Source organism: Phyllobates terribilis, unplaced genomic scaffold, assembly GCF_046119375.1.
Source record: "Phyllobates terribilis strain yellow unplaced genomic scaffold, ASM4611937v1 Scaffold_2__4_contigs__length_985480577, whole genome shotgun sequence".
NCBI classification, from domain to species: domain Eukaryota; kingdom Metazoa; phylum Chordata; class Amphibia; order Anura; family Dendrobatidae; genus Phyllobates; species Phyllobates terribilis.
In genome coordinates this window covers 454,441,818-454,453,922 of record NW_027362762.1, presented here as the reverse complement: position 1 = coordinate 454,453,922, position 12,105 = coordinate 454,441,818, and the positions used below count along the sequence as shown (strand labels likewise).

At 42.9% G+C, this 12,105-nt stretch overlaps 1 protein-coding gene across 4 annotated transcripts in view; it reads left to right on the top strand.

The window, feature by feature from the left end:
* Window positions 1-12,105, top strand: part of VAV1 (vav guanine nucleotide exchange factor 1) — a 156,940-nt gene that overhangs the window by 6,297 nt on the left and 138,538 nt on the right. Inside the window, exon 1 of one of the 4 annotated variants that reach the window (XM_073665647.1) lies at window positions 10,977-11,085. The exons of the other annotated variants lie outside the window; for them this stretch is intronic. The gene's annotated coding sequence lies outside the window, so the exon portion shown is untranslated. Of the gene's footprint in view, window positions 1-10,976; window positions 11,086-12,105 lie in introns of those variants that run through there. 4 annotated transcript variants of the gene reach the window in all.

The following is a 12,105-nucleotide window of genomic DNA, read 5'->3' as shown; positions in this document are numbered from 1 at the left end:
TGTTCTGTACAAAGTTGAATGTGCTGACAACAAAATCACACAAAAATCATCAACGGAAATCAAATCTATTAACCAATAGAGGCCTGGAATTGGAGTCACCCCCAAATTTAAAGTGGAAAAACACACTACAGGCTGATCCAACTTTGATGTAATATCCTTAAAACAAGTCAAAATGAGGCTCAGTATGGTGTGTGGCCTCCACGTGCCTGTATGACCTCCCTACAACGCCTGGGCATGCTCCTGATGAGGTTGCGGATGGTCTCCTGTGGGATCTCCTCCCAGACCTGGACTAAAGCATCCGCCAACTCCTGGACAGTCTGTGGTGATGTTGGTGGATGGAGCGAGACATGATGTCTCAGATGTGCTCAATAGGATTCAGGTCTGGGGAACAGGCAGGCCAGTCCATAGCTTCAATGCCTTCATCTTGCAGGAACTGCTGACACACTCCAGCCACATGAGGTCTGGCATTGTCCTGCATTAGGAGGAACCCAGGGCCAACCGCACCAGCATATGGTCTCACAAGGGGTCTGAGAATCTCATCTCGGTTCCTAATGGCAGTCAGGCTACCTCTGGCGAGCACATGGAGGGCTGTGTGGCCCTCCAAAGAAATGTACCTCACACCATTACTGACCCACTGCCAAACCAGTCATGCTGAAGGATGTTGCAGGCAGCAGATCGCTCTCCACGGCGTCTCCAGACTCTGTCACGTCTGTCACATGTTCTCAGTGTGCACCTGCTTTCATCTGTGAAGAGTACAGGGCGCCAGTGGCGACTTTGCCAATCCTGGTGTTCTGTGGCAAATGCCAAGCGTCCTGCACAGTGTTGGGCTGTGAGCACAACCCCCATCTGTGGACATCGGGCCCTCATACCACCATCATGGAGTCGGTTTCTAACCGTTTGTACAGACACATGCACATTTGTGGCCTGCTGGAGGTCATTTTGCAGGGCTCTGGCAGTGCTCCTCCTGTTCCTCCTTGCACAAAGGCAGAGGTAGCGGTCCTGCTGCTGGGTTGTTGCCCTCCTATGGCCCCCTCCACGTCTCCTGGTGTAGTGGCCTGTCTCTTGGTAGCGCCTCCAGCCTCTGGCCACTACGCTGACAGACACCGCAAACCTTCTTGCCACAGCTCGCATTGATGTGCCATCCTGGATGAGCTGCAATACCTGAGCAAATTCTGTGGGTTGTAGAGCCCGTCTCATGCTACCACGAGTGTGAAAGCACAACCAACATTCAAAAGTGACCAAAACATCAGCCAGAAAGCATTGGTAATGAGATGTGGTCTGTGGTCCCCACTTGCAGAACCACTCCTTTATTGAGGATGTCTTGATAATTGTCAATAATTTCCATCTATTGTCTATTCCATTTGCACAACAGCATGTGAAATTGATTGTCAATCAGTGTTGCTTCCTAAGTGCACAGTTTGATTTCACAGAAGTTTGATTTACTTGGAGTTATATTCTGTTATTTAAGTGTTCCCTTTATTTTTTTGAGCAGTGTATTAATTCCCTACGTTTCCTCATTACACGAATATAAGCTCTGGACTTGCCAAAGCTCCATTAGCTGCCAGAAACCGTAGCAGCTCTACGCCACTGCCATCTTTTAATTGCTCGTAACACTTAATTTTGAAGGGAAACTGTTAATTTGCTGACAAAACTGCACCTGTTGCGATGGGCCATGTGAACGCAGACTAAAGTCTAACACAAAGGACTCATTTTAATTAATATTGGCTTTATAGCCGCCTAGTCTGCTTTTTTAATGAGGATTTTTCTGCCAGAAAATCAGCCTCAGAAACCTTGAAGCAGTTTTTTTTTACTACTTATTTCTGCTTTTAATCGGTTCAGTGGTCAAATTTGGAGCCTTTTTTGTGAACAGAAATTCTGCAAGAACTGACAGGTTGCTTTTTTTTTTCATGCTGAAAAAATTGTGGAAAACACAGAATCGTGTGCATTATAGGCTTGTATTCCCATTCATCAATAGAAAGCTTATTCTAACAGTAAATGAAGCATTTTTATTGGTGATTTAGGAGCCTAATGTGCCCCAAAAGTCTTGTGTAAAAAAAAAAAAAATCTGTTTGAACATAATGTAAGGCTTTATCTTCAGGGTCATATAGGACACCTACTAGAAACAATGTATTGGAGCATGCCACAATCTGCGCATGAGACCGAGGATTTCTTGCTATCAGCGCAATAGTTAAAAAAAATTTGTTGGAAACTGAACAAGTCAGGGCTCACTCAGACATCAGTTTTTCTCGCATGAATTTTATCTGTGTTTTTCACGGATAGAACTCGTACCTATTACAGTCTACGGGGCTGTTCACATGTACGTGTTTTTTGTTTTTTTTGCATAGTGTCCAACAAAAAATCATGGAGACAGGTTTGTTTTTATCTGAGTCACAGAACAAAATCACCCATAGAAGTCCATGGATCAGTGAAAATCACAGACAGCACATGGATGGCAATTGTGTGCAGTGATTAATTTTGCAAATTGTCTCTTCAGAGAGGAAGAGGACCAGAACTCTAGTACCACCTATAGGAAGTAGCAATCCTAAAAGTCAATATCGACTCTCTAACGAGCCTTGTCACATGACTTAGGATATAAGCCAGAACCAGAATCTCAATTTGCAGACACTGTGTTTCGGAGTACTGCTCCTCAGCAGTGCAAAGTGTGTGATCTGGTTTGGCTGGGTGAGAGGCGTCTGACCGGGATCCAAGGGGTAACGTTTCTCCTTGCGTAGAAATGTTACCCCTTGGTAATGGATAGGAGAAGCTTTGTAGGGTTGGGTTTTTTTTTTTTTTAATGAAGAATAACTGATTAAACTGTGATGACAAAAACTGATGCACTGACCAAACACTGGTGAAACTCAGATCCAAAATACTGGTGAACATCAGTCCCTGTTTTTATGTGGGAGAAAAATAATGGATGTCTGAATGAGGCCTAAAAATGATTGCAATAGGATCCAGTAGTCGAGCCAACATTAGGACCAGGAACGCAAATCCCTTGTAAAATACTGGTTAAATGTATAATGAGTGAATGTGAATATTTCTTTAATGGCGCAGTCAGGCGACTGTATAAATTGGACTGAGATTGGAACGCAGTGCACAGACTGGCCACTGCTCGCCCGACCGAAGTGTGACAGCTGCATAGAAATACATAAAGCTGTTGGGCTCGGGTCGGGAGAGCCACCGACCAGTCCGTGCACTGCAGTCTGATTTATACGGCCGTCTGACTGCTCACTTACAGTCATTATATATTATGAATATGAAGGGGGCCGTCCACTGTCCTTGCACTCAGACCTTTCGTTTTCTTTGTTTCTTTAAGGAATAAACTGCAGAGCGGTATCTCAATGACACCTATTACCCATAGAAATCATAACAAATAATTCAGTTCTGCATATGGGCAGTCTTTTAAAGCAGATTTGTCACTATGTGAAGTTACTGTATTACAGCGATAGATAAATTGTGGTAGCACTGAAAATAAACACTGGACAATTAGAGGGAAATTCAAACACTTTACTCCAGAAAAATTACATATTTTTGTTCAAAATGTGTAAAAAAAAAAAAAAAAAAAAAAGGGCAACTTTTGCATTTTTTTTTTTTTTTATTTGGTTTTTAATATCTGTAAGGCAATATATATATAGACAAGCCATAAAATGTAAAATTCTTATTAGAGGTTGCAAAATATTGGATAATCAAAGACCATTGTACATAGCTGAGTTTCCAGTTCCTGTAATATGTTACATTAAATACATGAGCACATATGAGGATTGCAGAAATCTATCACACATATGATAAAGTACATTGGGAGCGCCTGACTCACATGGAAACCCCATAGGAGAAGAATCAAACACATCTCCCACTGTCATCCATCCTGAAGCCTAAATGACATTCCTATGTTGTAGTCCCTTTTAGGTTTCCAGTCTCAAGATGTTCAAATACCCCCTCAAGCTTTCTGTACAATACCATTCATTGTACCAAATGGACAGACTAAATCATGTATCCCTTCCCTGGTGGAGTGGATTTCAACAAACTTTTTCCACTTTTTAACGAATTTACTTGCATCTCATTCTTTCTCTTTCTGTATTAGAGCTCGCTCACACGAGCGTATAAATTGAACGAGTGCAATCTGATTAAAAATTGGATTGCACTCGGCCCAATGTTATACTATGGGGCAGTGCAGATCAGCAAGTGTATGGGTGCGTGTGAAACATCGAACTGCACTCGAATGTCATCCAAGTGCATTCCGATTCCCACGGACGCCGGCAATGGAAGAGATGGAGACAGAGTTTGATCCAAGTGTCACTTGCATAATCGGCCCGATTCTCTCGCATGAGAGAATAGACGGCCGCGTGTGACCCCAGCCTTAAAGGGACAATGTCAGGAAAGAATGACTGCTCAAACTAAGTCCTGCAACTTGGTGCTTCACGGCGGTTCCAATAATTTAAAAACACTTTTCCACCTGCTTGTTTTTCCTTCTCCACCCCCTTCTCCACCAGGGAAGGGTGGGGATAGATGGAAACCAAGTAGGCGGGAAGGTGTATTTAAATGATTGGCCCCGCCGTGAAATATCGAGCAGCGGGACTTGGTTTGAGTAGTCATTCTGTAATGACAGATTTCATTTAACAACGGTTTCAATTGTAAAATGATTGCTGTCGTATCCGGAGTCTTTGCCCTGTGCATGCACCCCGGCTTCATTGTTACACTGTGCATTGCCTAGGGACGCAGTAGTGACGTGGGACACTGCCAGCTCTGCAAATCTTGCAGCTGGCTGTATCCTTGCGTGCCTCACTGGGCATGCGCAGTGGGTCGATAAAGCCGGGGAGAATACACCTGGCTTACTTCACGTGGTCAAGGAGGCAGAGATTTGCAAAGAGCCAGCAGTGATGCTGTTCTTGGAAATCAGGTTACTTAAGCCCATAAGAGCATCATAGCATGACTAGTTGAGATGACTAGTTGGGAGAAAACAACGCCTCAATGACTAGTCACCTACTAATTAGCATATTGCCACACCTTTTCTGAAAGGCGACAGAGGCTGCAGCACCATTATGTAAGAGGCACCTCTAACTAAACACCATGAAGACCAAGGAACTCTCCAAATAAGTCAGGGACAAAGTTGTTGAGAAGTACAAGTCAGAGTTGAATTATAAAAAAAAAAAATATCCCAGACTCTGATGATCCCCCGGAGCACCATCAAATCCATGATTATGGAAAGAACATGGTACTACAACAAACCTGCCAAGAGAGGGCTACCCACCAAAACTCTCAGCCTGGTCAAGGAGGGCATTAATCAGAGAGGCAGAAAAGACCAAAGGTAACTGTGAAGCAGCGGCACAGTTCCCAAGCAAAGACAGGGGTATCTGTCCAAAGGACCACAATAAGCCATACACTCCATAGAGGTGGCCTTTATGGAAGAGTGGGCATAAAAAAAGCATTTACTTACACACAAAAATTGTAAGGCTCGTTTTGAGTTTGCCAAAAGACATGTGGGAGACTCCCCAAATGTATGGAGGAAAGTGCCGTGGTCAGATGACACCAAAATCAAACTTTTTGGCTACCAAGGTAAATGCTATGTCTGGAGCCAAACCAACACAACTCATCACCTCAAGAACACCATCCCTATAGTAACACATGGCGGCAGTATCATGCTGTGGGGAAGTTTGTTGGCAGCAGGGACAGGGAAAACGGTCCGAGTCGAGGGGAAGATGTATGGAGTGAAATACAGGGATATTCCTGAGCAAAACCTCTTTCAGTCTGTCAGTGATTTGAGACTGGGACTCAAAGCATGCTGCTAAAGCAACACTCGAGTGGTTTAAGGGGAAACGTGTAAATGTTTTGGAGCGGCCTAGTCAAAGCCCAGACCTTAATTCAATTGAGAATCTGTGGTCAGACTTGAAGATTGCTGTTCACCAGAGGAAACCATCTAACTTGAGGGAGCTGGAGCAGTTTTGCCTTGAGGAATGGGCAAAAATCCCAGTGGCAAGATGTGTAAAGGTCATAGAGACTTATCCAAAGCGTATATCTGTTATTGCCACAAAAGGAGGCTCAGCTAAGTACTGACTTTAGGGAGTGAATAGTTATGCACACTGAAGTTTTCAGTTATTTTGCCTTATTTGTTGTTTGCTTCACAATAAAAATAAAACCAAATGTTCAGAGTTGTAGGCATGTTCTTTACATGAACTGATGCAAACCTTCCAAAAAAAAGTGAAATTCCAGGTTGTGAGGTAGCAAATCACAAAAAATGCCAAGGGGGCAAGCCACTGTACGTGCAGGTTAATAGCATTTTTTACGTGACAAGTCCCTTTAAGGCTATGTTCCCATGATGAGTATTTGGTGTTTTTTTGTTGTTGCAGATTCTCTGCAGCATTTTTGCACCAATTAGCTAAATTAGATTACTTGCGTAATTATATTTTTAGTGCGTTTATTACATGCATTTTTATTGCGGTATTTTCACTGTGGTTTTCATCTCTTTTTGGTATGTCATATTTTAATTAAAACTGGTCTGTTTTGGATACTATCTGTTACTCAGATTTGATAAAACTTTATTGATAGAGTCATGTGCGGATTACACAAGTTTTGTGTATTTCCTCTATGCACTAAAAACACATGTGTTTTTTTTGTATCTGCAGGTTTTCATATTCTCATTCACGTCAGTTGGGAAAATCTGCAAATAAAATGTATATTTAGTTGTAGTTTTCAAAAGCGCACCGCAGGTCAGTATCCAAAGTGTAAAAAAAACATAAAAAAATAACAGTGGGTATCAGATTTCTATAAATCCAATATACTTTGTTGCAATTCTAATACACTGCATTTTTTTGCACAGCAAATATACGCAGCATCAAAAACATACCAAATACTCATCATGGGAACTTAGCCTAACGCCTCCTTCACATACATCATTTTGCAAGCTTTTTTTTAGGAGGAACTCTTTTTTTGACATGCATTTTTTAAGACATCTTTCAAGTCCTATGAGATGCTTATGGAAAGTAAACACGGTACTTGGAGCGTGCTGTGTTTTAGACAAAAAATGTCTTGGACCCAAAATACATTAAAATGAAGAATAGCGCTACTAAGAAAAAAAACAAACTGTATGTTGTATATTTCACTATAAATGTTAAAACGACATCGGGTAGCAGCATTTTTAGCATGAAAAAAATACTTTTACCTAAAAACCACTATGTATGAAACCACCTTCAGGGTACATTCACACTGGATGAAATTACTTCAGAAAATCTATGCTGCAATTCAGCCATAAACAACAGTATATCTGCAGCAAGTCTGCACTAAATTTTGCCAATGTAGATAGGCTACAATTTTGCCAGCGCCAAATTATGGATATATTAGTTGGTTTCTCAAATGCAAGATGTCTATGGCTGGGATTAACCCAATACTGTTATTTATAGTCTATAGCATGCTCTAGGTATGGCGTTTCTTTCTGGCTATTGATAGCCTTATGTGTTAAGAAGGTCTAACCCCAACTTTTTTTTTTAAGGAATAAAATGATCAATTTTCTACATGTCCTATGATTTTACCTAACCTTCTATACAGTCATGGCAGAAAGTGTTAGCACGCTTAAAATTGTTCCAGAAAATGAAGAATTTCTCCCAGATAATTATTGCAATTACACATGTTTTGTTATACACAAGTGTAAAGTGGCCGAGAGATGGTAGTCGCGACCGATCTGCTGTCCGGTTTCGCTTTGGCACTTTACAGACAAGGGGTGTCCCAGTCCCAGTGTGTGGGGTGCATCACACTCACTTGTAGGACGTAGGTCTCCTCAGAAGCCGCCGCACATAATGCACGGGACACCAGGTTCTTAGCAACAGTCAAACTTTTACTAAACAGTCCAAGTTCATCAGGTGGATACAGGTGGGATAGGGCACAGCAATTCGCACTTCCTTCCTCCTTAGTACAACTCCTCTTCTGTTCTGCCACCCATTCGTTCTGAACTACCCTCAAGTTCGCTGACTCCATCAGCCTCAGGGATTCGTTGTCCACTCTGGCAAGTGCACCCGGGATCGGCCACCTGCCCCTATATAATTCCATGTCCACCGACCTTGTGATGTCCGAAGACCAGGCCCGCTCCATGGTACCTGGCCCGAGCCTTAGGCTCCGGACGCTGTTGGAATGTCCATCAGGGATCTCCATTTGGCCTCCCACTGCCTTGAATGTTTGGCTCATGCTGCCCCTAGTAACACACCTCACCTGAACTTGGACTCCATTATACCTTTCACTAGCTGACACTGAACTCCCTCTAACCAGGAGGTGCCCCCCTTCTTATCAGCACTAGTGCCCATCCACTGGGCTAATCTTATCCTTAACCATTTCCTATTTTACATGCTAACCTATTATCCTTATTCTATATTCTATGTTGTACTAAGCTTATCCTGATGTTATATTCACATTATGTATTAACACCTTATATACTGTACATCACCATTAAACATTACATTACATTACACTGAACACACATTACTTTTACATATAAAACCGCACGACGGTATTCACATAGTGCGTCTGTTGTCTTCAGGGGCAGGGACAGGTTAAGATAGTCCACATCCCTACACATGTTTATTTCCTTTGTGTGTATTTGAACAACACAAAAAAAACAGGAAAAAAAGGCAAATTGGACATAATTTCACACAAAGCCCGAAAAATGAGCCGGACAAAATTGTTGGCACAATTTTGAAATTGTGGGTAGACAACTTTGTTTCAAGCATCTGATGCTTATTCAAACTCACCTGTGGCAAGTAACAGGTGTGGGCAATATAAAAATCACACCTGAAACCAGATAATAAGGGAAGAAGTTGACTCAATCTTTACACTGTGTGTACCACACTAAGCATGGAGGACAGACAGAGAAGAGAACTTTCTGAGAACTTGAGAACCAAAATTGTTGAACAATATCAACAATCTCAAGGTTACAAGTCCATCTCCAGAGATCTTGATGTTCCTTTGTCCACAGTGCCCAACTTAATCAAGAAGTTTACAACCAATGGCACTGTATCTAATCTCCCAGGATGTGGATTGCAGAGAACAATTTATGAAAGGTTGCAGCACAGGATACGTTGGATGGTGGATAAGCAGCCACAATCAAGTTCCAAAGAAATTCTAGCTGCAGGTTCAGGTTCATCACTGCGAACTATCCGTCGACATTTGAATGAAATGAAACACTATGGCAGGAGACCCAGGAGGACACCACTGCTGACACAGGGACATAAAAGCTAGACTGCAATTTGGTAAAGCCTTTTCCCTTTTGGGAAAGCATCTTGTGGACAGATGAGACCAAGAGAGAGATTTTTGGTAAAGCACATAATTTTTGCTGAAAACGGAATGAGGCCTATAAATAAAAGAACACAGTACCTACGGTCAAATATTGTGGAAGTTCAAAGATTATTTGGGATTTTTTTGCTGCCTCTGGCACTGGGTGACTTGACTGTGTGCAAAACATCATGAAATCTGAAGACTACCAAAGGATTTTGGGCTGCAATGCAGTGCCCAGTGTCATAAAGCTGGGTTTGTGTCCTAGGTCATAAGTCTTCCAGTAGGACAATGACCCCAAACATACTTCAAGAAGCACCCAGAAATGGATGGATACAAAGCGCTGGAGAGTTCTGAAGTGGCCAGCAATGAGTCTGGATCTAAATCCCATTGAACACCTGTGGAGAGATCTTAAAATTGCTGTTGGGAGAAGGAGCTTCAAATATGAAAGACCTGGAGCAAAAGAAGAGTGATCCAAAATTCCAGTTGAGAGGTATTAGAAGCTTATTGATGGTTATAGGAAGGGATTGATTGCAGTTATTTATTCCAAAGGGTGTGCAACCAAATATTAAGTTGAGGATGCCAACAATTTTGTCCGGTCCATTTTTTGGGTTTTGTGTGAAATTATGTCCAATTTGCCTTTTTCCTGTTTTTTTGTGTTGTTCCAATGCACAAAAAGGAAATAAATAACTAAACAAAACATGTGTAATTTCAATAATTTTCTAGGAGAAATACTTCATTTTCTGGAACAATTTCAAGGGTGCCAACACTTTCGGACATGACTGTAAATATGGCAGGAGCCAAAATTTTATACTGATCCAAACTCTTATGTTTTTGTATCCAGACCTATAAACGAACAACTAATGCAATGTTAAAATTCCTTACCATACAAACAGTGGAAACAGTATTTCACTTTGTTCATCAAAAAAATTGTTGACTGTGGTAGTTATTTCGGTATTCAAGAACTATATAAAATAGGGAACCATGCTATTTACCAGAATACATGCATTTAAAATAGAATTTATGGTAGACTACGCAATGATTATAGTTATGAATGACATAGCGTTCGTGCTATGCTCATCATCTATGTGGAAGTGGTAACATTTTAACAGATTTATTAGAAGTGTCTGTGAAGAATATTCAAGATAATCCCATGTCAATCATTGTGCCCTGTTTGGCAGTGATTATAGAGATCTTCAATGTACAGTGTAATTTGACACTCCGGCAAGGGAGGGGGCCGAGAGGCAGGGAGGGACATACCTCACAGCAGCTGTGAGCTGCACAGGAAGACCCCTTGTGGACCCAGCCATTCGGCTTCCTTTGTGTCAGATATTATAATTCAACACCGACTTATGGGAATACGATACATCCCAGTGATACACCAAGTAGATTTTTGGAAACCCAAGAGAATGGGAAATGTCACCCTGGCTTTCAGCACAGTTCAGCTCGTAGGGAAAGGGAGATACACGGCACAGCCTTGCGGGAGCCCCAAGGGCCCCGGTGCTTGGCATCCATGCATAGCAGGGGCCAGGCTGGATCCGATGACACCAGAACCGGCTCCCTAGGACCGTCCAGTAAGGATGCATAGCCCATTTTAGTTTTCAGAGTTTGTAGCTGAGAGAGACCAGGGGCGGAGATTTAGGCTCAGCCAGGAGGCAGGAGAGGGAGTGACCCAGAGAGGTTAAGAGGCCCTGCAGCTAGAGCCCAGTGTCTTTTTCCTTGGGAGGTCGTGACGTCACGTCATGTGGGAGAAGTCCTGCAACAAACAGAAAGGGTCCCACAAGCCTCCCATGTGGCAGCCCGTCCCCCAAAGCCAGGTCATCCATCTGACTGGTAACTGACTCTTAATAACTGCTTTATATCTTTTGCACCCCTACTATTGTGTTTGCAACTTTGACCATTGTGTATGTATAACCTTTATGTATATAGTGTATTGTCTATCGTGCCCCTAAAGCAATTAAATATATAATTTAACCTCGGGCTGCTCTTTTATCTCGATCCACAAACTCTCACATCCGTTGTTCAGTCCAACGAACACATTACCGGGCTGGTTTGTAGCACGATATAATTCTGTTATATCTAATAGAAACTGGTGGCAGCTCTCCCAGGCCAACGAGGCTTTGCTTCACCTGAGCTAGTGAAGGAGCCTCTCAGCCTGTCAGGGGTGTGAGCAGGCTCGGTCTGGCCTGGCGGGGCGCCGGGAAATTTCCCGGTGGGCCCCGGGCCCCATGCAGAGGGAACTGAAGAATTTAAAAAAAAAAAGTGGTCGTGGGCCCTTTAAGGGCGCGCGCACGCACTTTCACAGACGCGATGCCCAGGACAGTAGCGGGAGGGGCCTGGGAGCAGGAGAGCAGGGGCTGCACTGCAGCGTCACACTCAGCAGACAGGGAAGCACGTCTGCTAAAAGTGACGTCACAGCGCGCCCTGCACTGCAGTCTCCCACATTAGGAGCGTGTCTGTACACTGTATGGGCTGGAGACAAGCCAAGGTACTGTAATATTTGTGTGTTTGTATGGATTTTTATGTATATGCTGCCTGCATGTGTGTGTGTACAGTGTGTGTATATGCCTGTGTGTGTGTACAGTGTGTGTGTATATGCCTGTGTGTGTGTGTATATGCCTGTGTGTGTGTGTGTGTACAGTGTGTGTGTATATGCCTGTGTGTGTACAGTGTGTGTGTGTATATGCCTGTGTGTGTACAGTGTGTGTGTATATGCCTGTGTGTGTGTACAGTGTGTATATACCTGTGTGTGTGTGTGTACAGTGTGTGTATATGCCTGTGTGTGTGTGTACAGTGTGTGTATATGCCTGTGTGTACAGTGTGTGTATATGCCTGTGTGTACAGTGTATGTAT